Raw genomic sequence first — 27853 nt, forward strand, 5'->3', positions numbered from 1 at the left:
CAAAAAGAAGAAAGGCAATCATAAGCAGTTGAGTCTTCAGTGATTACTGGGCCTGCCTTTGTTTGCTTCCTGTCCTCTGAGACCAGTGAGGGTCCTAGTGATGGAAGCGATAGAAGGGGGAAAAAACCCCTCCATGATAAGCTGAAGAATCAGTTTCCAGCTCAGCTCTACTTTTGCAGGTTTCTTCCAGATGTTTACTTATTCTCTTTCATGGTAACCACTGAAGAGCCCAGAGGAACAATACAGGTATCCCACTGATTTATTTTATATCTTAAAAAATTACACAGGGCCTGCAGTACTGAGGCTCATGTTCAGATTAAGTCTGCTGGAAATCTAATTTGGGATGAGTAATTTAATTTAGCTACTACAATTAAAAGTGGCGCAGTATTTGTGTTTTAGAGGAAAACCGTATAAGATTCATCTAATCTTATTAGGTGAATATCACACTTAGATCACATTATATCTGGAACAGACATACACTGAATTGATTTCTTTCATAAATCACTCGAAAGACCAAAAGAGACTAACCTTCTCCCCGGTCCCCGCCCACCCACCTGACACAGGTCAGAGCGGGTGGTAAATGTAAAAGAGGCCTCGTGGAGAACCCCGCTGCAAAGTCCTGGAACAAACTCTTGCATTTTGCAGTGGAGTATACTGAGGCATTGATGGACAAGAGACTTGCACAGGGTCGCAGTCAGTGAGTGGCAGAGCTGGGACTACAGCTCAGCTCCCTGACCCCTCTTTTGGGTCCCTGCCACTCTACTACATGTGTTTTTAATAAGACCTAACATGAAAAACAGCCAGAGGGCCTCTGAGACTCCACTGCTACTCACTTAGCTAAAACCACGGAGTCGTCAGATACCATCTGACGTCTTCCTGCCTCTCCTAAGTATCCTGGGAAGATACAGAAGTAGGTCTCAGTATCTCCATGAGTGACTTAGACCAGCACCCCAAAGCCTTCTTGTCAAGTCCATTTTCTTGATGACTACTTTCAACCCCCTGACTCCCAGATAACTAAAATTCACATTAAGAACATTCAAACCATATGATGGGTCAGAAGAAAAGAATCTGCATTGCTTTTTTTAAATGGTATTAATCTCAGGAGTACTGCTAACTGGGCATATTCAGCGGGTGTGATATCACACATCAGGGTTCCAAGTATAGAGTTTAATCTAAAAAAATTAGGTTATGAAGCAAAATCGAGGCAAGGAGAAGTTAGATAAAAATATTTGTAACGTATGACAAGTTAACACATACTGCATAAAAATCTCTCATCAGTGACTGAAAAAAGATGGAACACTGCAAAATAAAAATGAAAAAGGATGCAAAGAGGCAATTCACATACACACACACAAAGATTACCAATGGCCTCATGAAAAAATGTTCAAACCTATTACTAAGCAAAGCTTTCAAATTCAAACAATGCAATACTGTTCTCAACAAATTGGCAAAAACCAAAACCCAAGTATAATGCCTAGGACAGTCAAGGGTGCTCTGAAATAAGAATCCTCAAACACCACTGACGAGAGTGTAAATTAGTCCACATTTCTGAAGACCCATCTGGTAAGATGTATCACCAGCCTTAACACTAAGCAAGGATCTTCCCTGAGGAAATGATCAGAGGAATATTCAAAGATATATGTACAAGGGCAGTTACAGCAGCACTATTCATAATAACAAAAATCTAGAAAAACCTAACTACTATATAGAAAAATGGCAGAATGAATTATGATATTATCAATACAAGGAATAATATGTAGACATTAAAACATGTTTTTGAAAACTTTAAAGACACAGGGAAATGCTCACAAAATGATGCTAAAATTCAACACCCTTAATAGGATAATTCCATTTTGTAAAGAAAATATATATCACATATTTTATAAGCATTATAAGTGCAATATATATTTTTATATGTATAACATATGCATTATAAATGCAAATGTATTGCACTATAAGTGCAATAAATGGTGGCAGATTCAGCTAAATATCCAACAAATATTCACACTCCTTTTCAGAGTGTAGAGTTTTCACTGGAAAGTGGCTGCCCAGCCAGGGACTTCATTTCCCAGCATCCCTTGTATCCCCATGGCACCATGTTACTATTCCCACCAATGGAATACAGACAGAAGTGATGTGCAGCACCTCCAGGCTAAGGTGGTTAGAAAGTGATGTGCCTTCTCCGTGCTTTCTTCCTCCATCTGCCAACTAGATGCAGAGGACCCCAAAGCCCTAGGGAATGAAAGAGCCGTAAGATGGAATGAGCCTGGGCCTCTGAATCACTCATTGGAGGGCTGACCACCAATCAGGAGCACCTATGTTGGACTGAGTAAAAAATAAACCTCTACTGTGTGAAGTTATAATTTGGAGTTTTAATTGTTTTTTCAGCAAGTGTTACTCTAATACACACATATAGAAAAATTACTGAAAGGTAAACTACCGAATTTAATCTGATGAACTGTACGACAAAGTATAAGGTAAATTATTTTCAAAAGTGTATTCTTTCCACCACAAACATGCCTTATTTTATAACCAATAAAGATATTAAAAAATAGGAGGCTTCCCTGGTGGCGCAGTGGTTGAGAGTCCGCCTGCCGACGCAGGGGACACGGGTTCGTGCCCCGGTCCGGGAGGATCCCATGTGCCGTGGAGCGGCTGGGCCCGTGAGCCGTGGCTGCTGAGCCTGTGTGTCCGGAGCCTGTGCTCCACAACGGGAGGGGCCACAACAGTGAGAGGCCCGCGTACCGCAAAAAATAAAAGGGACTTCCCTGAAGGTCCAGCAGTTAAGACTCCATGCTTCCACAGGAAGGATGCTCAGTGACTATTGACGGTCTGATTTCTTTTCCAAACACACTGCTTTTACAGTTTAAATCCATCTCCCCTTCTGCCTCAGTGCTGAAGTCCACCATCCTCTGAGCAATGGCACACCCTCCACTGGAAGCTTACATCATCCTATAATTGCAATTGTCTTCAATTTTCCTTTCTTTCTTTTTAAAAATAATGTAATGTAAGCACATAATTGAAAATTTGGAAATGAGAGAAAATGAAAGAAGGAACCACTCTTAATTTCACCCCTCTAACAGAGTCATTGTTACCTATACACTCTGTACCGTCTTTATTAGGGATAATATTTTGGACCAAATTGTAATCCGTGAATACTGGTTTTAATATCCCTTTCATTAACATTAAATACATTTAAAATATTTGTAGCTTATGTTAAGGGTATAAAAAATAGCAATAATAAATATAGTGTGTCCATAGCCCAGCTTGAGGAAGACAACTTTACTAATCCCCTACACAGCCTCTATGGCTGCTCCCTCTTCCTAGCCTCGCCTCCCGTCACTATCTTGAATCTTTGTCTATGTTCACCTAGTCTTATAGGTATTGCCACATGCACGTGGATGTCTAAAAACTGTATCATTGGTTTTGCATGCATCTGAACCTTATGTAATTGGAATCACACTGCAGCTATTCTACATCTTGCTTTTTTACTTAACGTTATGTTCTTGAGAGCCTTCTGTGTTGTCACAGCTGCTATGGTTCATTCATTTTAACAGCACAGCTAATATAGCTACATTCCACAGTAAGACTATGCCACAGTGTGTACTGCAATTTCTGCACATAAAATTATACTGTAAATATCTTGTCACAATGCTATGTATCTTCAAAATAATTATTCATTATAGTAGAGTATTATGCTGAGAGAAGAACTATTTAATTTTATAGTTACCCAACTGTTGGACATTAATGGTGTGAGTGTGTGTGTGTGCGTGTGTGTGAGTTTGCTTTGTAAATAATGCATCAGGGAAGCATCATTGTCTAAACAGCATATTAAATATTTCGTATTATTTCCTTCATGGAGAGATGTGGGAAGATGGTCCACAGAAGTGGTATTACTGGATCAAACAGATGAATGAATAACATGATTCTTTATTACACTGTAAAACTGTTTCACAATATTGTAATGACATCAGAATTGGGGATTATGATTAAAAACGGGTTCTTGGGGCTTCCCTGGTGGCGCAATGGTTCAGAGTCCGCCTGCCGATGCAGGGGACACGGGTTCGTGCCCCGGTCCGGGAAGATCCCACATGCCGCGGAGTGGCTGGGCCCATGAGCCATGGCAGCTGGGCCTGCGCGTCCGGAGCCTGTGCTCCGCAACGGGAGAGGCCACAACAGTGAGAGGCCCGTGTACCGCAAAAAAAAAAAAAAAAAAGGGTTATTTTGCTAATATGTTAAAATAGTGTTTTACTGCTGTTTTAATCGACATATCTCTTATTACAAAATTGAACATTTTCCATATACTTGTTTAGTGTTATATTTAGTTATTCAAGTGCTCTACCAAGGTTTTAGTACCTTTCTTTTTAATTCGTTGAGCATTTCACATAACAAAGATTAATTCCGTCATGTTACCGCCAATTTTTTCCCAGGCTATTGTTTCCCCACTGGTTTTTTTACGTAAAGAAATCTTTGATTATCCTGTAACTTGATGGACTATTCTTTCCCTCTTTGAGTGTTTTTCTTTTGTTTCCAAGCAATATTCAATTCTACTGATTTCCTATGCGTCTACATTTTGCACTTAATTGTTCAATTCATCTGCAATTCATTTTGATGAAGTCAAATGCTTTTTTTCCAAATTGCTAGACATCAGAATTATTTATTGAATAATGTTCCTTTCCCCATTGATTTGCGATGCCTTCTTTATGATTTATTACATTATTTCTGCAAGGGTCTATTTCTGAACTGTCCTAGTTCACTTATCTACTTCCTCCTCTTCTGCCGGCCCCACAGTGTTTTAATTACAAAGGCTTCATAATGCATTTTAATATCTGGTAGGACTACGTATTTTCATATCCAATAGATCTAATTCCCTTCCCCCCAAAACCATTTTCATAATTCCCCTTGAGGTTCTCATCAACTTATTTTTCCAAACAGACTTAAAACCATCTGGTGAAATTTTTAAAAATCTTGATGGGACTTTGAGAGGAATGGCATTAGACTCATGAACTAATTCCAGAAGTATCCAAATCCTGAATTTTAATCTCACCATTTAGAAATAAGGTCCTTAGTTAATCTCTTTAACTCTTCTTGGTTTACAACTAAGAGCAATCTGTAGTTAATGATTATTTTATTCTTTCCTTTACAGTATTTATTCTCTTCTTTACAGTATTTATTCTCTAAAGTTACTATTTTTATAACTTTCTGCATTGGCTTTTTGCTTTGATCTCAGTCATATGCAATGATACCTTTATGAGGCTCCAATAAAGTATAATGCCAGTGGACTGTATGAACTCAATCTTCCTTATCAGGTTCAGGAATGGTCATTTTATATATTCCTTTTTAAGTGGTTTGTAGAAGTTAGAAGTTGAACTGATTGAATGCAGTTTTTTGTTTTTTAGTTTAGTTTAGTTTTGTTTTGTTTTTTGCAGTACACGGGCCTCTCACTGTTGTGGCCTCTCCCGTTGCGGAGCACAGGCTCGGGACGTGCAGGCTCAGAGGCCATGGCTCACGGGCCTAGCCGCTCCGCAGCATGTGGGATCTTCCCGGACCGGGGCACGAACCCGTGTCCCCTGCATCGGCAGGCGGACTCCCAACCACTGCGCCACCAGGGAAGCCCTGAATGCACTTTTGAAATTAATGAGATTATTACATATTTTCACTTAAACCATTTAAAATATTTCATTTGATTCATTACGTGAATCAAATGAAAATATATGTATATGAAGCCACTCCTACATTCCAGGAATATAACCCACTTGGGTATGGTGGAACATTCACATACTCTAGTGTTGAAATCTACTCACTAGAATTTTATCTAATATTTTTACATTCCTAAGCAAGACTGGTATAGAGCCTCCCTTTGGGGACTTGCCAGATTTGTTATCAGGGTCATATTTGCTTGAAAGTAGGATCTGGAAGTTTTCCATCTTTTTTCTAAATCCTGGAACACTTTACATAACACAGGAATCACTGGTTCTTTGAAAGGTTAAAAAAATTTTTCAGAGTCCTTTTTATATTTTAAAATATTCCACCTGGCACCTAATGTCCATGTGGACATTACAGTGTTTGTATACATGACACTGTAGGATATTGATCTCTAATGGAATGGTGAGTAGTTTTATTGTAATTTACTGCCTTTTCTTCCCCAGCTGAAAAGGGAGTAAATGTCCAAGATGACGTAGACCTAGGAAATAACCCATTTTCCCAGGCTCTGGTCCCAAGAGCCTCCTTTTCAGAGGCCCATCAAAGAAGGTATACAAGGTGGTCAGAGAATACTGAATGTTAAACCATCCAAATTTCATTGAGGCTGACCAAATTTGGCAACCACAACTTTACCACTGACATATGGAACTAAGAAACCTAAGATCTGAAAAGACAAAGGGATCACCAGTCTACCCCAGGTCACCTCTAGTTCTGTGGTAAAGGTATTCCAAATTTCTAGTCCACAGGACCATCTGTTCCAGCCATAGAACACTGCATCTCTTCCACAGCAATAAAAGCTGGTAACTCTAAGGCTTTCTCTGCTTACTGCAAGGCTCCTAGACCAAAGACCCTGCAAGCACTTCCAGGGGACCATAAATAAAAGATTTAGCATTGCTATGGGCTGAATGTTTGTCCTCACCCCCCAAATTCATATGTTAAAGCCCTAGCCCCCAATCTGATGGTATTAGGAGGTGAGGCCTTTGGGAGTCAATTAGGTTAAAATGAGTCACAAGGGTGGAACCCCCATGATGGGATTAGTGTCCTTATAAGATGAGGAAGAGACACCAGAGCTTCCTCTCTCCACAAAGAAGAGGTCATGTGACCACACAAGACGGTGGACACCGACAAGCCAAGAGAAGAGGTCTCAGTATAAAACCTACCTTGCCAGCACCTTGATGTTGGACTTCCTAGCCTCTAGAACCGTGAGAAATAAATTTCTATTATTTAAGCCACCCAGTCTATGGTATTTTGTTATGGCAGCCCAAGCTAAGACAAGAGGGTTGTGGTAATGTCTACCCAAAGGAACGCTGAGCTGTAGCTATACAGACTGCGTAGCCTGCTGTAGAATGAGATACACCTTAGGAGAAACAAGTGGCACAGAGTCTGAACCAATTACGATTGAGCGTCTACTAGAACATGCAAGGACAGGGCCGTATGAACATATGTGACAATATAAATAGCACTCAAAGAGTGACAATGCCCAGGAATGAGGCTGTGAATAGGGCAGTAACTGCAGAGGTAAGTGTGCACAGAACAATCTGCTCTTTCTTGACGAAGACACATTTCAGTTCATGTCCACATTCACAGAGGATCCATGAAGCGTTAGAGATCGATGAAATGGTTAGGACTGTCAGTCAAGGTGATGAGCGTTAGGATAGTCTGGCAGGAAGACAGGGACCTCAAAACCCTCTTTGGCACTAGGATTCCATGATTCCATTCAGGATTTCACAAATGCAGGCAGTCTTTTTCTCCCCTCAACAAGGGCAGAGACGTTGTTTTCACACCAGTCATGGCCTCACACAGAAGCCTAATCCCTGGCTGGAAGGCAAAACATCTTTGTGGCAAAGCCAAGCAGGAATGTGAAGTGAAGCAGAACGAGAAACATTTTATTGCTGTTTGGGTCTTCGTTGCTGTGTGCGGGCTTTCTCTAGTTGTGGTGAGCAGGGGCTACTCTTTGTTGCGGTGCGTGGGCTTCTCATCGTGGTGGCTTCTCTTGTTGCGGAGCATGGGCTCTAGGTGCACAGGCTTCAGTAGCTGTGGCATGCGGGCTCAGTATTTGTGGCTCGCAGGCTCTAGAGCGCAGGTTCAGTAGTTGTGGCGCACGGGCTTAGCTGCTCTGCGGCAGATGGGATCTTCCCAGACCAGGGCTCAAACCTGTGTCCCCTGCATTGGCAGGCGGATTCTTAACCACTGCACCACCAGGGAAGCCCCTGGTTTGGAGGTTTTTTTTTAATGACTTCAAAAGGCATCTTAAAATGTCATACTCTTTTGGCAGTTCCAAGATGCAACTGCTGCTACAAGTACTAACACTTACCAGCAACTGACTGATGGACACACTGCTTTTCTCAAAAGTACCCTTTCCCTCCTGGGGCTTTTCAGACCAAACTAAGTTTTTTGTGTGTGAGTGTGTGTGAGTGTGTGTGTGTGTGTGTGTCCATGCACACACAGAGACATAGCACACAACTGAAAGCCAAATGAAATTCAACAGATTTACCATTGTTAGGGTTAAATTGTGGAAAAAGAAATAACTATTGACATGCCTTTTCATTTGAACTATTTAGGTACTGCAAAATTTTCTTCCAACTGGTGGGAAATTAAACTAACAATTCTAAGTTAATGACTTGAGGGTAAACAGTTCCTTCTTTTATAAAATGAATTGGGTTTACCAAGACTTGCGTTTAAGTGAATTTCTCCTGTCCCTTTAAATCAAGTAAAGGCATGATTTCAGCGAATTCCTAGGCTTCATGAGAAGCTTCAAAAGAAATACGATTGGGCTTCCCTGGTGGTGCAGTGGCTGAGAATCTGCCTGCCAATGCAGGGGACATGGGTTCGAGCCCTGGTCTGGGAAGATCCCACATGCCACGGAGCAACTGGGCCCGTGAGCCACAACTCCTGAGCCTGAGCCTGCGCGTCTGGAGTCTGTGCTCCGCAACAAGAGAGGCCATGAAAGTGAGACGCCTGCTCACCACGATGAAGGTCGGCCCCCGCTTGCTAAAAAACTAGAGAAAGCCCTCTCACAGAAAAGACCCAACACAGCCAAAAATAAATAAATAAATTAAAAAAAAAAAAGAAATACGATTTTTTGCCCTTCAGTTGCACATTAACTCCACATCTCCCCAACACCTGTTATGCGTAGATGCAGGGAAGCATCCACCCTTAATGTTGTTTTCACAGGTGATATCAGAAAAATAAGAAGAGTGCAATAAATTATTCCTAAAGCTGAATGTTTTCAATGTGAAGATTTTATTCCTTAGTCTGTCTCCTTCCTACTATTTTAGGATCAAGATGGTCCTTTCTTTCTTTCTTTTTTTTTTTTTTTTTTTTTTTGCGGTACGCGGGCCTCTCACTGTTGTGGCCTCTCCTGTTGCGGAGCACAGGCTCCGGACGCGCAGGCTCAGCAGCCATGGCTCACGGGCCCAGCCGCTCCGCGGCATGTGGGATCTTCCCGGACCGGGACACGAACCCGTGTCCCCTGCATCGGCAGGCGGACTCTCAACCACTGCGCCACCAGGGAAGCCCTGGTCCTTTCTTTTATAAGAACTGTAGTGATAGATGTTAGGTTTTTAAAAACATCCTTCCTTGGCAAAATAAAAACTTGGTAGCCCTAAGCCAATCCCCCCAACTTTGTTTTGGTAGTTTCTTGGTCCAGACAAACTACATTTGAGAACCACTTGTCTATAGCACCCTCTGAACCAAGGAATTCAGGGTCAGTTGTCCAGTTATCACTAGTTCTCATCTACTTATCACAATTGTGACCAGACAGCCTTGGGGGCAACAAACAACCTACAGAAAATTTAAGTCTAATTTTAGTCAATATTCAGGGGAGGGGGGAATGAAAAATTTTATGGTTTATAAATTTGTGGTCTGTAAGTTCCTGGTCACTCTGGAACTTTATCCTCCATCCACAGGCCCCTCGCTGCACCCTATCCACCCCTTATCCTCAAAGTTATCGCCTCCCAGTTTTGAAATCAGCTTCAGGGTGCTGCGCCCACCTTTGCTGTTCCCACCACTAATCTGGGAAGCCCAAATCAAGACACTTCACCCTCCTGGCATTTTGAGAAGTCAGCCTTACAGCACCCAAGGCTTTTGAGAATGATTCACAGCGTTTTGTCAGCTAAAATCCCACTGAAATAAATGCCCAAGGCTAGCTTCTCACCACTGCAGCATCTCACCCAATCCAGGTGATTCTAAAATCCATCCGCCCAGAAAAGCCCCACTGAGGCTGGCTTGGGAAGCCAAAGCTGAGAAGGGTCACTTGCCCCTCCAGAGCCTCCAAACGGATAACAATGGCAAGAAAATCAGCTAGGATAAGTCATGACAGGCTTTCAACTATTTAAAAGACTTTTTCAACCAAGAATACATTAATATGTTACCGTAAAGTTAAAATTCCTTATTTTCCAGGGATTATAACTACTTTTAATTGAAAACTGTGTGCTACTTAAATTTTTCTTTATTTACGTTTTCCCCAAAATGATTTTTTATTTTATTTTATTTTTTGTGGTACGCGGGCCTCTCACTGTTGTGGCCTCTCCCGTTGCGGAGCACAGGCTCCGGACGCGCAGGCTCAGCGGCCATGGCTCACGGGCCCAGCCGCTCCACGGCATGTGGGATCTTCCCGGACCGGGGCACGAACCCGTGTCCCCTGCATCGGCAGGCGGACTCTCAACCACTGCACCACCAGGGAAGCCCCCAAAATGAATTTTTTTAAAAAAACCATTCCAGTTAAAAAAAAAAAATCCATAAACACTAAATATTTTAATATCTTTATTTACCTTGTCTCTAGCTGAGCTAACCAGTGACCTATATTTGTTGTGAAGAGTTATGTGCACATAAACATACAAATGTGACAATATTTTGAGTTATATGAAGCTAATAAAGGTAACATTTATTGGGCCAGCCACTGGGCCACTGGGCACTTTACTTGGATTACCCCAGTTAGTCCTTACAACAGACCTATAAAGCAGGTATTATTCCTATTCCCGTTTTATAGATGAGGTTATAAATGAGGAACTTCATTACTGTAATTTAATCTTCAATAACCCAGAATTTGAGTTCAGTGTTTACTCTGGCTATAGAAAGGTTGAATAAGCATATTAGAAATAAAACAGCATTGTAGAAGGCATAGTTAACCTCCCAGAAGGTCCTACATCGTAAGACATACTGAGAAGCAGATGCTAATTGCAAGTCTTCCAACAGGAACTGTTTGGGAAGGTTCTGTCGGAAACTATACTATGTTAAAGCACTTTAAAATTCAGACTTTCACTAGTTAAGAGTGAGTTTTCTTTCACTGTTACCCCAACAATTAGTCCTAATTAGTAAGGTCTCTATATATGATACAGTACAGTGGATGTCCACTGTCACTCGCCCCATGTCCATTTCCCTCCTCCCTCAACAGTACTCACAGCTCTGCTTCCCCCACCCTGGCGCTTTGAGGAAAGCTACACTGCCAGTGTAGGGATAGGCCAATCAGGAAGATCTTCCATCCCTGCCAATCAACAAGAAGGCGTTCACCTAGCCAACGTGACTGGCTAAAGAATGAGCACATGACTCAGTTCAAGCCAATGAAATGCAGGGTTGGTTTGCTGGGGAGGGGCTTCTGGGAAAGACACTTTCTCAGTCTTTTCAAGAGTTACGGCAAGGGATGTTTCTTTCTTTCTGGCCAGAGGGATGTGCAACAATAAGCCCAGGAACTTCTGTGGCCATTCTGCCTCCAGGAGAGAGGCCAGCCTGAGGATGGACTGATGCCATGGAAGAGTGGCAGAGAGATGGGAAGAAACTGGACTCCTGATGACAAGTTGAGCTGTTGTCTCACATGCACCCTGTCGTCCATCCCATCCCTGCTTTTTGCTAGTACAAGCCACTTAATTAATTCCCTGTGCTGTGGGAGCCCCTTTAAGTTCAGTTTTATGATATGCACAACCCCCAAGTAATCCAAACTGATAAATTGGAAATAAGCACTCATCCACAGCTTTTTCCTAGCACTTGCTCAGATTCTGCTTGGTCCTGTTTCAAGTGGTTTTGTGTTGTTTTTCTTGAGAAAATATAATGGGCTTTCAATAAACACTTGCATGAATTAATGAGTGGCCTTGGGCAAGTCACTTGATCTCCTTGGGTCTTTTCAACTGTAAGAAGGATGAAATTTGTTTAGAGGGTTTCTGGTGCTCCTTCCAGCCCTCACAGCCAATGGTTCTATGGAGCTGACCCAATATTGCAAAGTTTCACACTCAAACAAACGAAAAACCCTCTTTTGGTCCTAAAGTAGAAACAACCCTTTTAATATATTCCAAGCGATCTGCATCTCTTGGTCGGTCAGATATTTTCCATTTGTGCCCTGATACCCATCCCCGATGTGTCTCCACTCAGCTTACACCCCTAGAGGTTCTGATCTCTGCACGGCTTCAATATGCTCCCTGCCTCCTGGCTTCTGGCTGAGTATGCCTAATGGGAGGCACCATCAGGAGACGGGAGAACCGACAGGGAGTTCAATGAGGATATCCCTTTTCTTGGCTCTTTCCCGGCCATGTTGCTGTAGGTTGACTGCCTCCTACCAGAGATTGCCTTTCTGTACAGCTTCTGATAAACAATCCCTCCCTCTTCTTTTCAGGCCCAGGTATGGGAACAGCTTCCTGACATTGCTAACCCTGGGATGCTTCAACATCCCGTGCTGGTTTCTCTTAACCCTGCTGATGCCACTATAAGCGGTTCCTTCAGTAGAGACTCTTGGACTACTCCATTTGAGTGAACCATCTGTTTCCTACTGGAACCCCAAGACACAGTGGCTTAAAAATTAAATCAAAATCAGGCACAATAAAAAAGAAACAGAAGCAATCAACTGTGAGTCTCACAGAAGAAACAGGAAAAGTGTGGAACTTGCCAAGAAAAAAACCTGCACACACCGAAAGAACCAAATTAGACACCACCACCCTCCTTCCCCACCGTCACTAAGAATTTGTGGGAGTCATCTTTTGCGAGAACAGGGTTTAAAACTGAAAAAAAAAAATTCTCTTTATACACAAACGTACTGACCCTCCAGACAGCTTCTGTGTGAGATCTGGCAGAGGAATCATAGCTATGTGACCATTTTCTAGAGGGACAAACTGAGCCTGGAAAGAGAACACAGGGCCAGAACTGACAAAAACATTAGAAATGCCCCAGGGCCAGTTCAAAGGCTCCTTGGTCCAGGAATCTGCCTCTGACAGGCTCTGTGAAGTTTCTCAGAGTGGCCTTCTACACCAATTCTCCAGAGATGTTTAATTCCCACTTATAGAAGCTACCATCCATGAACATCTTTTGGATCCTTCACTATCTGCAACAACTCTGCAAAGCCAAGAGAGACGAGACAGGATGCCCTCAGCCCCATGCCAAGTGATGCTGAATTCCGATACGTGAAACCACAAGCGCTGACCGTTTCCCAGACACCTATGGATGTCCAGGCCCAGAGCAGCCAACCTCCCCTCTGTGGGGCATTTTCCACACCACATGGATCAAAGAAACGATTTTATGACCCCTTCATCATAAAGCATTCAAACACCCAGAATGTCGGAGAAGCTACCTGTTTCACGATTAAGAGGCTTAATCTCTCAGGGTCGTCCTGCTTCCGTGTCTTCCTCTTTCAGCATCCTCCAGAGCCGGGGCCTGTAGGGGTGACCCAGAAAGCACATTCAGGATATCTGGCTTCAACATGGGGACAGACCATATATCAATCAGGGAGGGACTAGACAGGCAGCCAAGGATGGAGCCCTGAAGCAGGCAGCCAAGGATGGAGCCCTGAAGAACCCAGCAGTGGATGGACCTGCCTGGGAGGAGGGCCCTGAAAGGTCCCTGAGGGTGGAGAGGACTTAGGAGAGAAAGACACTCAATTCCAGTCTTCTAGTCACTCAGGCCCCAAACCAGGAGTCATTGCGACTCCCCTCTTTCCTTCACACCCCACGTCCAATCCATCAGCGAATGATGCCAGCTTTACCTGCAAAATGTATCCACCTCCACTGCTACCACTTTGGTCCAAGCAGCTTCTCTCATTAGAATACTGCAATAACCTCCTAGCTGGTCCCCCTACTTTTATCCTTGCCTGTCTATAATCCATGTATCACGCAGGTTGAACTGTGTTATGGGTCAAACTGTGTCTCCCCGCAGTTCCTATGTTGAGGTCCTAACCCCAGGACCTCAGAATATGAACTTATTTGGAAATAGGTTTGAAGCTGATGTAACTAACTATTAAGATGAGCTCACACATCATACATTGAGTAGGGTGGGTCCCTAATCCAATATGACTGGTGTTCTTATAAAAAGGGGAAATTTGGACACAGACATCTACACAGGGAGAGCACCACGTGAAGACTGGACTCACGCTGCCCCAAGCAAAGAAACTACCAGAGCTAAGAGAGAGCTCTGGAACAGATCCTTCCCTAGCACCTTCAGAGGGATCATGGCCCTGCAGACACCTTGGTCTTGGACTTTTGGCCTCCAGAACTGTGAGACGGTAAATTTTTATTGTTTAAGCCACCATGCTCCCCACACCAGCCTAAAAATCACTCTTCTGCTCAAAACATTCCTATAGCATCTTACATCTCTCAGAGTAAAAGGCAAAGTCCTTGAAATGTCCTACACGGCTCCATGACCTGCCCCAGCCTCTTCTCTGACCTCTTCTCCTACTCTGCCCTTCTTCAATTTCCTACAGCCACAATGGCTTCCTCAAGCATCCCAAGCAGGCTCCTGCCTCAGGGCCTTTGCACGTGCTCTTCCCTCTGCCTGGAACACTGTTCCACTAGGCTTCCTTCACTTCCTTCAGGTTTCTGTGATAATATCACCTTCTCAGTGAGACCTTCCTGACAACCCCAGCAGCCTTCCCTGTTGTATTTTTCTTTGTAGTGCTCATCACCACCTGACATTTGTTTATATTTTTATCCCTCTTTCCTCACACTAGACTAGGAACTCCCTGAAAGCAGGGACATGGAATTATGGTATGCCCCAGAGCCCAGCACATAGTAGGTGCTTACGTAATAGTGGCTGAGAGATTTATTTGCGGACTGAAAGAAGCCAAGAGAAAAAGTTGCAAGAAGGAGGAAGTTGTCCACGGTGTCAAAAGTAGCAAAGGGTCCAGAAAGATAAGGACCAAAGTGTCCGTTGGGTGTGGTAATATGGAGGCCACAGATGACCTGAGAGGGGACAGCTCACGTGGAAGCAGGAGCCCCTCACAGCAAACCCACCAGGTCCCTCCCCTGTGCCAGTCACACCTCCCACGGGCAGAAGCCAACCTGAGCGGGCTGCCTCAGCGAAGGAGCAAAACCCGAGGGCAGATTCTTTCCAGGCGTCTCGCGAGGGAAGGAGAAGAGGGAATGAGAAAAAGAGGGGGTGAAGGTTTGAGGAAAGACTACAGCAGAATGACTGGAGCGGGTGACGTCCCAGAAGCTGCACGGGCACCCGGGTGCAGGAGGAAGGTTCCATCTGGCCAGGAAGAGGAGGAGGGGTGTGTCCTCCTCTGAGTGGAAGGAAACCATGCTGGGATGAGCCCAGATGGGGATAACTGCACGAGGCGGGGAGGCGAGAACCTGAGTGAGCTCACTGCTGAGCGAGGGGACCTTGTCAGTAATCAGTGAAGGCAGGAGGTCTCCTGAGTGACGAAGGGAAGACGGCGGGGCGGGGGGGGAGGGGGCTGGATGAAGTGGGGACCGTGGGAAACATCCTGCAGGGTCAGCCCTGAAACCGAGTACCTCCTCGAATCCTGTGCCCCACGTACCTCCTCGCCTTGTGAAGTGCCAACCCTGACGGGAGAGAGAGCCAGCCGCTGGCCAGCATCACTGAGGGCTCAGCTGAAACAAGAGGCCGTGGGCTCAGACACACACAATCCACATGGCTATGCGTTTCTGGGACAGGACCTTGGCAGCTTGGATTTAGGAGAAGGGTCTTCCTCCAACTGAAGAATTCCAAGACCCCAAACAGCTCCATCCCTTTTTGTCAGGGCTGCATCACTCACCCAGGCCCCCAGATTCAGCCCTTTGAGCCCCTCTGGGTCCTCACTCTCCACTCCCGATTCCTCCCAGTCAGTCACAAATCCTGCCTATTACACTTGTGTACTGGGTACGACCCAAGCTAAAACCCTCACACACCAGTCCTGTGAGGTGTTCTGAGTGTCTATTTACAGTTGATTAAACTGAGTTTTGATGAAGTCACCTGCTCAAGGTCACACAGGTAGCAAGTGGCAGAGCTGGGGTTTGAAATCTTCCATCTCTCTTTCCTCTTGTCCATATTCATGCCACCACCCTGGTCCAAGGCCTCAACGTTTCATTCCTAAAATTCAATGTGATAAATGTCTTCTAACTCACCTCCCAGCATTCCCCTGTTACAGGGCACACATCCGAATGAAGCTTCTTACAACACTGTTTTGTTTTCCTGTTCCAATAAAACTTTATTTACAAAAATAGGCACCAGGCCATAGTTGGCCTGTAAGTCACAGTTTTCCAACCACTGATTTATAGTCTTCATGGAATTACGAAAAATTTTGTCCATTATTTGTTCAAATATTTTTCCCTCTCCCCTTTCTCTCTCACTGGGATTGCAATCACACATACGTTAGACCACTTAATGTTGTCCCACAAGTTGTCAATGCTATGTTTTTGTTTTAAATATCTCTGTGCTTCTTTTCGGATAGTTTCTGTTGCTATGTCTTCAAGTTGGCGTCTAATCTGCTTTAATCTCATGCAGTGTGTTTTTTATTTCGAATCTTTCAGCTCTGAAAGTTCCATTGGAATCTTCTACTTCTCTCCTCTTTTACGACCTCCTCTCCTTGTTGAACATGTGGAGTGTATTTGTAATAGTTCACAGCACCGTTTTTACCTACCCCCGTCCCATGCAATTGGAAGGGCTCCTTCTTCAATCTTGCTTCCCACACGCACACTCCACTGTACCCCATCCAGAATGCTCCTCCCCTTTCCATGCACCCCTCAAGGCGCAATGCCAGGACATTCCTCCCCACCCCATCCCCATAGCTCCACCCCTCTGAGCGCCCTGCTGACGCCCCAGCTTGCTGAGCAATCCCTGCTCTTCTGAGTTCACTGCACTTAGCTTCTCTTGGCAAGTGTTCCATTTGCTAAGTTTCCGTGTAGATGGCACACCCCTTGAAGGTAATTAATATATGCGTTGAATGCTTGGAATTGCCCACTGCTCAACACAGAGTCTACAATGGTAAATGTTACTTGATCTACAAAACAATTCTGATGAAACACAGATGATATACTTCTAGAAGTTTTTCAGAAAATACAAAAGAACTGGGATGGTAACTGGAAGGGACACAGGGCCTTCTTGAAGTTTTGGAAGTGTAACTATTCTTCCTTTGCAGGAGCACCCAGAGTCTGACACCCTATAACAGCCACCGTAATAAGAGGGAGGGTGGCTGGATGTAGCTCTCCCTTCCTTCCTGCTCCTACATACTCAAGGTCTTGGGATCCCTCCTTAGGTACAGGCTTTCACACACAGAGATATCCTATCTTCCTCCCTCTTCAAAGGAAGAGCTTAAAATGTGAGCAGTCCAAATCTGGCTGAGTGGAGCTCATGGTGACTAGCAGAACGGCAGAAGGAAGAGAAAGGATACTCCATTTCTGGGAAGCTGGGAGTTGGCTCTAACCAACTTTGACTGTCAGCCAGGGACCATACAATTCTGGGATTCTTGGGGTCACAGAAGGAGGATGGTTGAGAATGGTGAAAGTCAACAAGGCACTCAAGGGTCATCAAATCACACCCCATGCAGACAGAATGGGCAGCACCTGAATAACAAGGGTCTGGGAGGAATCTATGGAGGGGAAGGTGATGCTGCCCACCAGATGCCCAATAGGAAATCAAGATCTCCCCAAACCGGTGGAACCAAAGGCACAGTGTGGTCCTCGTGACACAGTGGAAAAACCAAGACCTCTGGAGTCAAGCCTGGGATCATATCTTGACCTCATCACCCAGTGGCTGTCCAAACTTAGGCCGGTCACTTCCCCTCTCTGAGCCTGGCTCTGCGTGAGCTAATGCGAGGCCTAAATAAAACAAGAAATGTAGGAAAACATCCAGCGCGGTGTCTGGCCTTATATAAGGGGCCCAGTAAGTGTGGCTCCCCTCCCTCCTTCAGATCTCACGACTCTCAACCCTCCTTAAGAGGAACAAGTGCAGAAGCTACAGAGCATTTTCCAGGGGGAAGGTCTGCAAAGAAGGATGGCCAAAGTCAGCTAAAGGGAGGAGGACAAAAGGGCCACCCCATGGCCACAAAGAGAGAAGCATTGGACCTCTGTAAATGCCAGGGTTTCAAAACACACAAAGCTTCAAGCCTCAGACCAGACCCAAACAGGAAGTTTGTGACAAACTTAGAAAACATGCAGGCACAACTGCAGGAGGCTGACACCACTCAGAGAAGATGAAAATGAGCACTCCTGGGGGTGCGAGGCAGCGTGGAATAAAAGGAGTGTGTGCTTGGCCGACATTCCAAACACATACAGCTCCTCCCGGTGTCGGGAGCACCTGCCCTGCGCTCCTCTCCTCACCCCACGCACGTGGGCCAATCCCATGTGGCTGCCCTGGTTTTCTGGTTTCCACATGGAGCCTGTCAACACCTCCCCACTCTCTGTCCCTCCCCTCCCTCCCCAGGCATCAAGGGCAGCAGACATTCTGAACAGCTCTCAGGGGCCTGGGGGACTCAGGTGTGTGAGATCATTTTTCAGCTGGGAGAACTTAGCACAGAAAGAGGCAGTGATGTGCGGAGATCCCACAGGGCTCTCGACCAATGTCTTGTTGATCCCAGTGTATGTTTCACGAGGCCCCCTGGTGCTCCACAATGGGGTCTCCAGGCTGCCATGTTTTCTCCTCTGAAATCCTGCCTGGGACTAACATTTTCATTTCTACTGTTCACACTGGTATGGGGCACCATAACCTCAGTTCACTTACTTGTGATGGCAGGGAAATACAGACATGCCTAACCTCCATGATTTGTGTCCCCAACTGGAGTGAAAACCAGAAGGTTCCTTCCCCTTTTTTCTTAATCTCCTAGCACGTGTGGACTGAGCCTTGATACCAGGCTGTAACGTTTGGTGGGTGTGCTCCAGAAAATACTTGGTAAATTAATAAACAATATCAATGCCATTTCTACTACCCTACCCCCCACCAGACCGTGTCCCACTGGTCCTGAACCACCCTCCGCAGGCGGGTCCCTGGTTCCACCCCTCCCAGGTGAACCACCCAACTGTGAACTCAGTCCCCTGATTACCAGCCTCAGCGCCCGCCCCTCCTCGGCACCTCCGGCAGTGGTTTCCCCACCTCCCCAAGTTAGGTTCCTTTTTAAAAAAATGACTCATTTAGGAAGAGACAAAACCCAAAACTTCAATGGTGAAGATAAAACAGCACTGAGTCTCTTTAAACACCTCCTACTCCATGTAGAATTTAGATCCGATAAAGACTCCCTAAACTGGACCGCCTAATTTGGAACTTTACAGTATACCCAATTCTTCTAGCAAAAAACACTTCCAGTTACGTCTTCTCTCTGAACTTTTCAGGGTCTTCCTTAAGAATGCAGGTGGCCTCAGGCCTGCAGTCAGTACCTTTTTTAAAACGTGGGAATGAGAAATTGTAGTCCACACTTGCAAGTCCTGGGTCACAAATTAATTATTTCATGTTTTACTACATTTATGATTCTGACTTACTGGACAAAGGACATTGACATTATACCACTGGCCTAATGAGAATTACGGGGAGTTTTTTTTGTCTTTGTTTTTTTGTAAAAAGTAAAATTTCTTCATATGTAAGAAGTTTACAACATTTTGTGCACGGTATTTGAAAGGAACAAAACTGTATGATATGATACATAGAATCATAACATTTTAGGGCTCAAACGTGCAATTAGGATGATCCTAATCCAGGGGTTCTCAACGTTGGCTGCATTAAAAAATTCCCAGGCTCCACCCCCAGAGATTTGGATACATTTGGACTGTAGTGGGGTTCTGACATTGGTTTCTTTCTTTTTTTTTTTTAATAAGTTTCCTGGTGATTTTAATGTGCATCCAGGGTTGAGGACCACTGATCTACTGCAGATAAGAAAACGGGGCGGTCTAAAGAAATTAAGGTGCAGCCCAAGACCACACAGCCAGACACAAAACCAGAACCAAATGTGACATTTACAACTCGCCATCCAGATCAACAGTCTCATTCAGATTTTCAATATTCACTGAATTGCGAAAACCTTTTTTTTTTTTTTTTTTTTTGCAGTACGCAGGCCTCACTGTTGTGGCCTCTCCCGTTGCGGCGCACAGGCTCCGGACGCGCAGGCTCAGCGGCCATGGCTCACGGGCCCAGCCGCTCTGCGGCATGTGGGATCTTCCCGGACCGGGGCACAAACCCACGTCCCCTGCATCGGCAGGCGGACTCCCAACCACTGCGCCACCAGGGAAGCCCTTTTTTTTTTTTTAACTTGGAGGACCAACACAGAGTTGCCGACTTTTTGTTGTGTCGAGCAAGGGTATTTTTATAAATATCTATCAATTACTGTCACTGCTTCCTGTCAAGTTTCATGTTAATATGCACGCCTGCCACCCTCTCCACCCCAACCCTGCCTAGGAGGTAAGATTGGACCATATCTGGCCCCTGCCCACAGTCTCACTCACCCCTACTCACCCTGCCCCTCACCAACACCCACAGGACAAATCCAAACTAAACCAAGGCCTCCAAAATTCTCCATCTCCCCGTTTCCTGAACGTCCACAATACGGATTTCTTTAAGTCCCTTCCCTGACCACAAACTACTTCCTAGTCCCTCCAAACCCACCCTTGGCCTTTCTCCTAACCAACACATGACACCTAATATTTGTACAAGTCACAGCATCCAATATTTACAATTTGTTCTTCCACACACACGATCCCTTCCAAATTTCTCCCTAATCAAGGATGTACAGGAAACTTTTTTTATATTGGAGTATAGCTGCTGTACAATATTATATAAGTTACAGGTGTACAACATAGTGATTCACAATCTTTAAAGGTTCTGCTCCATTTATAGTTATTGTAAAATATTGGCTGTATCCCCTGTGTTGTACAATATATCCTTGCAGCTTATTTTATACCTAGTAGAGTGTACCCCTTACTCCCCTACCCCTATCTTGCCCATCCCACCTTCTTTCTCCTCACTGGTAACCACTAGTTTGTTGTTATCTGTACATCTGCTTCCTTTTTGTTATATTCACTAGCTTGTTATATTTTTTTAGATTCTACATATAAGTGATATCATACAGTATTTGTCTTTGTCTGACTTACTTCACTGAGCATAATGCCTTCCAAGATTTACTGGAAACTTTTAAAGAGGGCTACCTCTGAGGAGTAGAATTAGGGGATGGGGTGGGGAGGTGGGAAGGAGGGGTTCTCTTTATACCCTTCAGTTTGAGTTTTGGGCAAGCATATATTTTTTAAATGGGACAAAAATCACACATACAGGGATGTCCCTGGTGACACAGTGGTTAAGAATCCGCCTGCCAATGCAGGGGACACGGGTTTGATCCCTGGTCCGGGAAGATGCCACATGCCACAGAACAACTAAGCCCGTGTGCCACAACTACTGAGCCCACACACCGCAACTACTGAAGCCCCTGTGCCTAGAGCCCGTGCTCCGCAACAAGAGAAGCCACCGCAATGAGAAGCCCACGCACTGCAACGAAGAGCAGCCCCCGCTCGCCAGAACTAGACAGAAAGCCTGCGCGCAGCGACAAAAACCCAGCTCAGCCAAAAATAAATAAATCAAAAAAAAGAAAAATCACACATACATACACACACATAATAAAACAAGGCAGGTTACAAAATACACCTACGGTTTGTTTCCACTTTGTAAAATACAGAAAATTGGTGGGGAAGTCTCCATACCCAAGTTTTCAATGTAAATGATATCTAGGTGGTGGGATTACGGGTGAGGTTAATTTCACTTCCCTTTCCTCTTTGCTTATCTTTATTATGTTTTATTTATGTAATAAAGGAATAATGAAAGTTTTAAAACCTGAACCAAAGCATTATCTGCTCTCTGAAACGTACACAGTATCAGGAAGCCAAGGCATCAGAGCAGGACCCAGTCTGGTGTGCAGAAACATCTCCTTTTCTGTAAAATGCAAGATTTCTCCCCAGTCAGGCCCTGGCTTCTGCAGCCTGCCCAAGGGTCGAATCTACCACTACAACTGACCCTAGCCATACACCCAGGCCCTGGCAGTTCCCAAGAATAGATGTAGAAAAGATGCCCTAGCACAGCGGTCAAGTCCCTTATGGGACCCATCTGGCCTCGTCAGCTTCACCTCCTACTGCTCCCTGAGTCTGAGCCACATGGAGCAGTTGTCCTCTCCTGAGTGTCCCCTCTGGTCCCCCCTGCCTGTAAGTTTCTACCCAGGCTGTGTCACCCACCCCTACTTGTTTCCTTCCTGAGTCTCTGCCAAGGCAAGCAGCCACGCCTACTCCAAGCAACATTCAAACCCACAACTTGAAGATCAGGAGCCCAGAAACTCTTGCAATGGAGCATAAACTGTGGAATTCTCCACAGTTCCCACTGCTCCCCAAGCCTAACAAGGCAAAGCAGAGGGGTGAGGGCATCTTCCAGGCAGCAAGAACCACAAGCTCAAAGGCCCGGAGCTCGTAGGGTTTGGGGGAGGAAAAGGCATGTCTGGAGCATCTCCTAGCACATCCAAGGCTCAGCGGAAAGAAAAATCCAGAGACACTTAGCAAAATTTACAAGGGCCAGCACAGAGAGGCCAAAAGCGGAGGGTTCTCAGCCTCTCATCTGCTACTCATCCTTCCAACTGCTTCCCCACAATTCACAATTGAAAGCCCTTCCAGTGTCTAGTTGGGTCGAGGCCAATAGGAGTGGGTGGAAAAATAGGAATAGAGAAAAAAGAAATGAGATTAAGCGACACCACACTGAGAGAGGCTGAGGTCCTCCCTGTGCAACACCACGTGGCCTTGGGTGATGCTTGACGGGGGCGGGGACACGGTGCATAGCCCTGTCCTTGATGTCAGCCCCAAAGGTGAAGGACGCTTGCCAATTATCCAAATGTCCGGGACCCTCCAGAGACATTTCAAAAGAATTGTGAGACTTCAAAACTGCCGAGACACAGACTGGCTGTGCTCCACTCCGATGCCTCTGTGGCCTGCGTGAGGCCTTTGGGGAAATCCTCCAGGAGGCCATTGGACTAGCATCACCTCCTGTCCTGTAAGAAGGTAGCCTGCGACAATTCTTTATTCTTTTTTTTTAAATTTATTTATTTTTGGCTGTGTTGGGTCTTCGTTGCTGTGTGTGGGCTTTCTCTAGCTGAGGCGAGCAGGGGCTACTCTTCGTTGCAGTGCGTGGGCTTCTCATTGTGGTGGCTTCTCTTGTTGTGGAGCACAGGCTCTAGGCGCGCGGGCTTCAGTAGTTGTGGCGCACAGGCTCGGTAGTTGTTGCTTGCGGGGCTTAGTTGCTCCACGGCATGTGGGATCTTCCCAGACCTGGGCTCGAACCCGTGTCCCCTGCATTGGCAGGCGGATTTTCTCTTTTTTTTTTTTTTTTTAACATCTTTATTGGAGGATAATTGCTTTACTATGGTGTGCTAGTTTCTGCTTTATAACAAAGTGAATCAGTTATACATATACATATATCCCCATATCTCTTGCCTCTTGCATCTCCCTCCCTCCCACCCTTCGGCAGGCGGATTCTTGACCACTGCGCCACCAGGGAAGCCCGCCTGCGACAATTCTGGCTCCTCACACGTCCACCTCCATTGGGCTCGACCACCCGGCTGATGATGCGTGCATCTGACCGGGAGAGATATATAGCTCTGTGAAAGCACCGTGCTGTTTCAGGCAGGGCTACGTGCCCATCATCTCTCCTGCAGACACTCAAGGAGACCATATGCTCCTGTGACCTCATCTCTAGCTTATTCTCTTTCCTTTTAAAAAGCCCTCCCTATTGGCTCTCAGTGGGCATTTACTAACCAAGTAGAAAACCAATCCTCCAATCCATCATCTCCTATCACGTGGCTCCTCTCCCAGGGCTACAGCCCTCCCTGGGCTCCGCGGCAGCTCCCTCTGAAGAAGTTCCCTCAGGCTCTGGTGTGGTAATGGCATCTCCCCTATGTTGTTGCTCCATAGGCACCATCGCTGTTGGTTCCCTGAACCCTGGAATAACTACTGAAGTCTCTTCAATTAAAACTTTGGAGTGAGGGAAGAGTTCCAAGAAAACTCAGGACCTAAGATCTGTACGGAAGAAAGTTGGAGTCTTCGTGGAGACTGAGGAGATATACACACTCAGAACAGCCGATAACACACCCTGAGGGCACGGTGGGCAGTCCCCTGCCACTGCCTGTGACAGGGAGGCCTGGGGGCTGACATGGCGGGAGAAGGGCTCACGGAGGAAGTGAGATCTGAGTTGGGTCTCGAAAATGGATTCAATTGGGTCAAGTGCAGAGGAAGTGGGAAGACCATCCCAGGCAGCGGGACCAGCACATGCGTGGCACTGACCACAGGGTGGATAGGGCCCCGCTGCGGAGGAAGGAGAACCAGAGGCAGTGGGGGGTACACGTATGCATTCAGGAGTCAGACAGAATCACTCTGAGCCCACTTGTGCCTCTTGTTAGCCGTGCGACTGCGATGGAGCAACTTACTAACTCTCTCGGTACCGGGATGAAGATGAGGATAACACCGGTTCCTACCTGCTGGGGCTACTGTGACGACTAAACTAGAGGATGCACGGGAAACGCTTAGGATCTGGGTGCCTGCCGTCAATGAACGTTATCTGTTCCTCTTGCTACAGTCAAAACTACCCAGTGCCCATCCTGCTGATGCAGACAGCATACTTTCTTCTTTAACCTAAGAAATGCAAGAGCCAGCAGGGCACTGGAATGCCCAGGAGGCCAGGGGGTGGAGGGTATTCTCAACCACACACACACACACAGCGGCACACACAGTTCTCTGCCCTTATTGGACCACCTACTGCAGCAACTGGGCTCCCTAAGCTTCCAGCTGGAGTGGGCAAAGGGAAAGCATTTATTCCCCTCTTCCCTCTGTTTCACCCCAATTCGGTGGCAGTTGTGTCCCTTCAGCATCATGGCTATCGTCAGGGGCCCCATCTCCCCAACTCTGGAGCTCTGCCTTCCTGACCAAGGGGAGGGAACGGCTTCCCACTGTTGCCAACCCCGGCGGTGCCTCCCTTCGGTTTCCCTAACCCTGACCACACTTCTCTAAATACCTCCCCCTCACTAAAGTGTCCCCAGTAAACCCTTTGCGTGTGCCAGCCATCTCATGCTGGGACCCTAACGGAGAGAGCCAAGGCCGCATCCATCCACCAGATGCACGGGGTGGAAAGGGCAGCCCTGTCTTACTCTCACTCCCTTCCTCCTCTCAGAGGCAGGATATGAATGGCAGTGTTTAAGACAGAAGCACCAGTGTGTTTTTCCTATGAGCGATCATTTGGGACTTTAACATCCCTAGGAATCTGGGGAAAACCCAAAAGGCTCAGGGAAAAGCAACTCTCCCAGCCCAGGCAGGGCATATTCAAAAGCCCTGTGCTCCTCCAAATCCACCAACCAAGTGGCAGAATCTAGATGAGTGCCTGGCACACAGCAGACACGATAAATATTTGTTTCTGCAGGTCCTTCCGGCTAAGGATGGAAGCCTGAAATCCAAGAGATCTTTCAGGAAAGGATACTCTACGGAAGCAGCTCCTCCACCGGTGGCTCCTGAGATGCCCTGAGCTCATGACGTGAGGCTCTGAGGTGCCCCCATCTCCAGCCCTTCGTATCACAAATGCTCTTTTCTTGTCTCCTTATCAAGTCATTCCTGAGGCTTATAATTTCCTCAGCACCTCCCTCTCTGATTTCATTGTTCCCCATTTCCCCACAGGGCCAAACACAGTCTTGGTTTAGTGAAATCCAGAAGCATTTATTAAGTGCTTACTGTATACAAGTACCATATCAGACACTGAAGATCCCAATATGATTAAGATAAAGGTCTCAGGAATCTAAGAGCCGCAGAAAATACGAAGGAAGAGGGCTTAACACTGACTAAAGGGGATTCTAAGAAAGATTAAACTTGGACCACATTAGGTCTTGGAGGACGGGGCTGTGACCGTAGGGAAGGTGGGGGAAGGCAGCAGGAGATGTAAAGAGGGAAGTGGGGGTGGAGGGGTACTGGGTAAGGACAAGTAGTGCTGAATTGTCAGGGACAAGAGCAGAAAAGAGCCAGGCAAAGGGTCTGTCTCAAATCGGACCCACCTGATTCAAGAACCAAGCACATCCACAGAGCAGAAATGAAACCTGACCAGAAGGGTGTTTCCTCCCAGCAGCCCCCCAAAGTCAAAATGCCCCCCTCTCTGGAAGAATGTTAGAGGAATTCTGGGTGGGTCTGGGCAAAGATGATCATCCTGAAGGGATGCTTCTAAGCCTGCCACTCCCCACCAGCCTGGCCCTGCCTTGGGGTCAGCCGGATGCATGGGTGGAAAGGGGACCTGCCACCCCGGAGCTCCAGAACCACCTGCCACCCCGGAGCTCCACAACCACCAAGAGCACTCCACCCAGTGAAAAATAATAACCTTCCACACACACTTGCTCTTACTTGGAATTCTAAAATTAAACGTTTGTTCTTCTCACCTAAAAGCTTTCTCCCTTTAGAAGCTAATATGCAAATGCCTCGGGAGAGCAGCCACATATCTGCTCAGCATGAATACTTCCAAAAGATCTTTCCTGGAAAATGGGCTTTGCGGGAGGGATGCTGGAAAGATTACCTGTGACCAAGGGTGAGGCAGGAAGAAAAGGGATGGGGTTTGTGGAAGGAGAGAACGGCCGCTCCTGCACTGAATCAGCTACATCCACCAAGGGCAGAGGGGTAGAGAGTTAAATGCTGAGCCCTCGAAAGACCTTTTTTTTCCTTCTAGTTTTAAAAAATTGAGGTATAGTTCACAAACCATAAAATTTACCCTTTAAGCTGACCAATTCGGTGTTTCTTAGCATATCCACCAAGTTGTATTCCCATCACTGCCACCTCATTTCGGAATATTTTCATCATCCTCCCAGAAAACCATATCCGTTAGCAGTCAGTCCTTCTCCTCTTCCCTTGGCAACCAATTGCTATCTTATGGACTTGCCCACTCTGGATAATTCACATAAACGGAACCACACAGTATGTGGCCTTTTGTGTCTGGCTTCTTTCACTTAACACAATGTTTTCAGAGTTCATCCACGTTGTAGCATGTGTCAGTACTTCATACCCTTTTATGGCTGAATAATATTCCAATGTAGAGATAAACCACATCTTGTTCATCCATCAAAAGACTTTTTAAAAGGCAAACAAATGGTGCTCCTACAAGAAAGGAGCCCCCGATATCCTCGGGGCTGCTTCGGCAATGCAACCACTTGTAAACCAGCCTTCTCTGCGCCTCCCATCAGCACCCATGGACACTGTCCAAACCCTCCCCACTGGGCTGGCATGATTTTCCAAACACACAGTGGCTCAGGACAGCAGCCCTGAATCAGACAGGCCATGACAGAAACAACTCAAATTCCTTCTGAGGGAATTTATAATGACTCTTAAAATGTGTTTTATAAGTCTCCATGGCCCTGGTAATGGAAGATGGGAGAGCAGAGCCAGCTTCACAGGCTCACAGGGCCCCCCAGCTTGGTTGAATGCTCTGTTGTCCCCATCTTGAAATTCTTAGTAATTTTTAAACAAGGGGCCCCCCATTTCCATTTTGCACTGGGCCCAGCAAATGTAGCTGGTCCTGGGCAAGGGGCAAGGGTTTGGGACGGGGCTGGAACTCAGACAATCTTCCCAAGCAGATCGCTGCGTAACAAACAGCTCACTGAGTCGGGCTGGGGGGCAGGGGGTGGGGTCTGCAGATAAGTGCGGAGAGGGGCCAGGTCTATAGCGATGCTGAAAAGCCAGCTTCCAAACTGCCCAAAACCACGTCTTCCTACCTTGAGGCCTGAACAGTTGGCTGATAAGGCCTCCCTGGAACAGCCAGACTAGTTGAAAGTAAATGTGATAAGTCAACGTGATGCAGGCTCAGACTGTAAAGCCGGGGAGACTCAAACTGAAACTTGTTTGATCTTGTAATCGCTTACAGGTTAAGACCAAGAAGAAAAAAGGAAAAAAACCCCATACTTACTAAAGTAACCAGCACTGAGAAAATTTTT

General features: G+C 46.0%; 1 protein-coding gene across 8 annotated transcripts in view; it reads right to left on the reverse strand.

Moving 5' to 3' along the window:
* TRERF1 (transcriptional regulating factor 1) overlaps positions 1-27853 on the reverse strand; it is a 226292-nt gene that overhangs the window by 105921 nt on the left and 92518 nt on the right. For all 8 annotated transcript variants that reach the window (XM_024765906.1, XM_024765902.1, XM_024765907.1 and 5 more), the window contains exon 2: positions 13256-13338. The gene's annotated coding sequence lies outside the window, so the exon portion shown is untranslated. The remainder of the gene's footprint in view (positions 1-13255; positions 13339-27853) is intronic.

The sequence above is a fragment of the Neophocaena asiaeorientalis genome, unplaced genomic scaffold (genome assembly GCF_003031525.2).
Source record: "Neophocaena asiaeorientalis asiaeorientalis breed wild unplaced genomic scaffold, Neophocaena_asiaeorientalis_V1.1 scaffold46, whole genome shotgun sequence".
Lineage (NCBI taxonomy): Eukaryota > Metazoa > Chordata > Mammalia > Artiodactyla > Phocoenidae > Neophocaena > Neophocaena asiaeorientalis.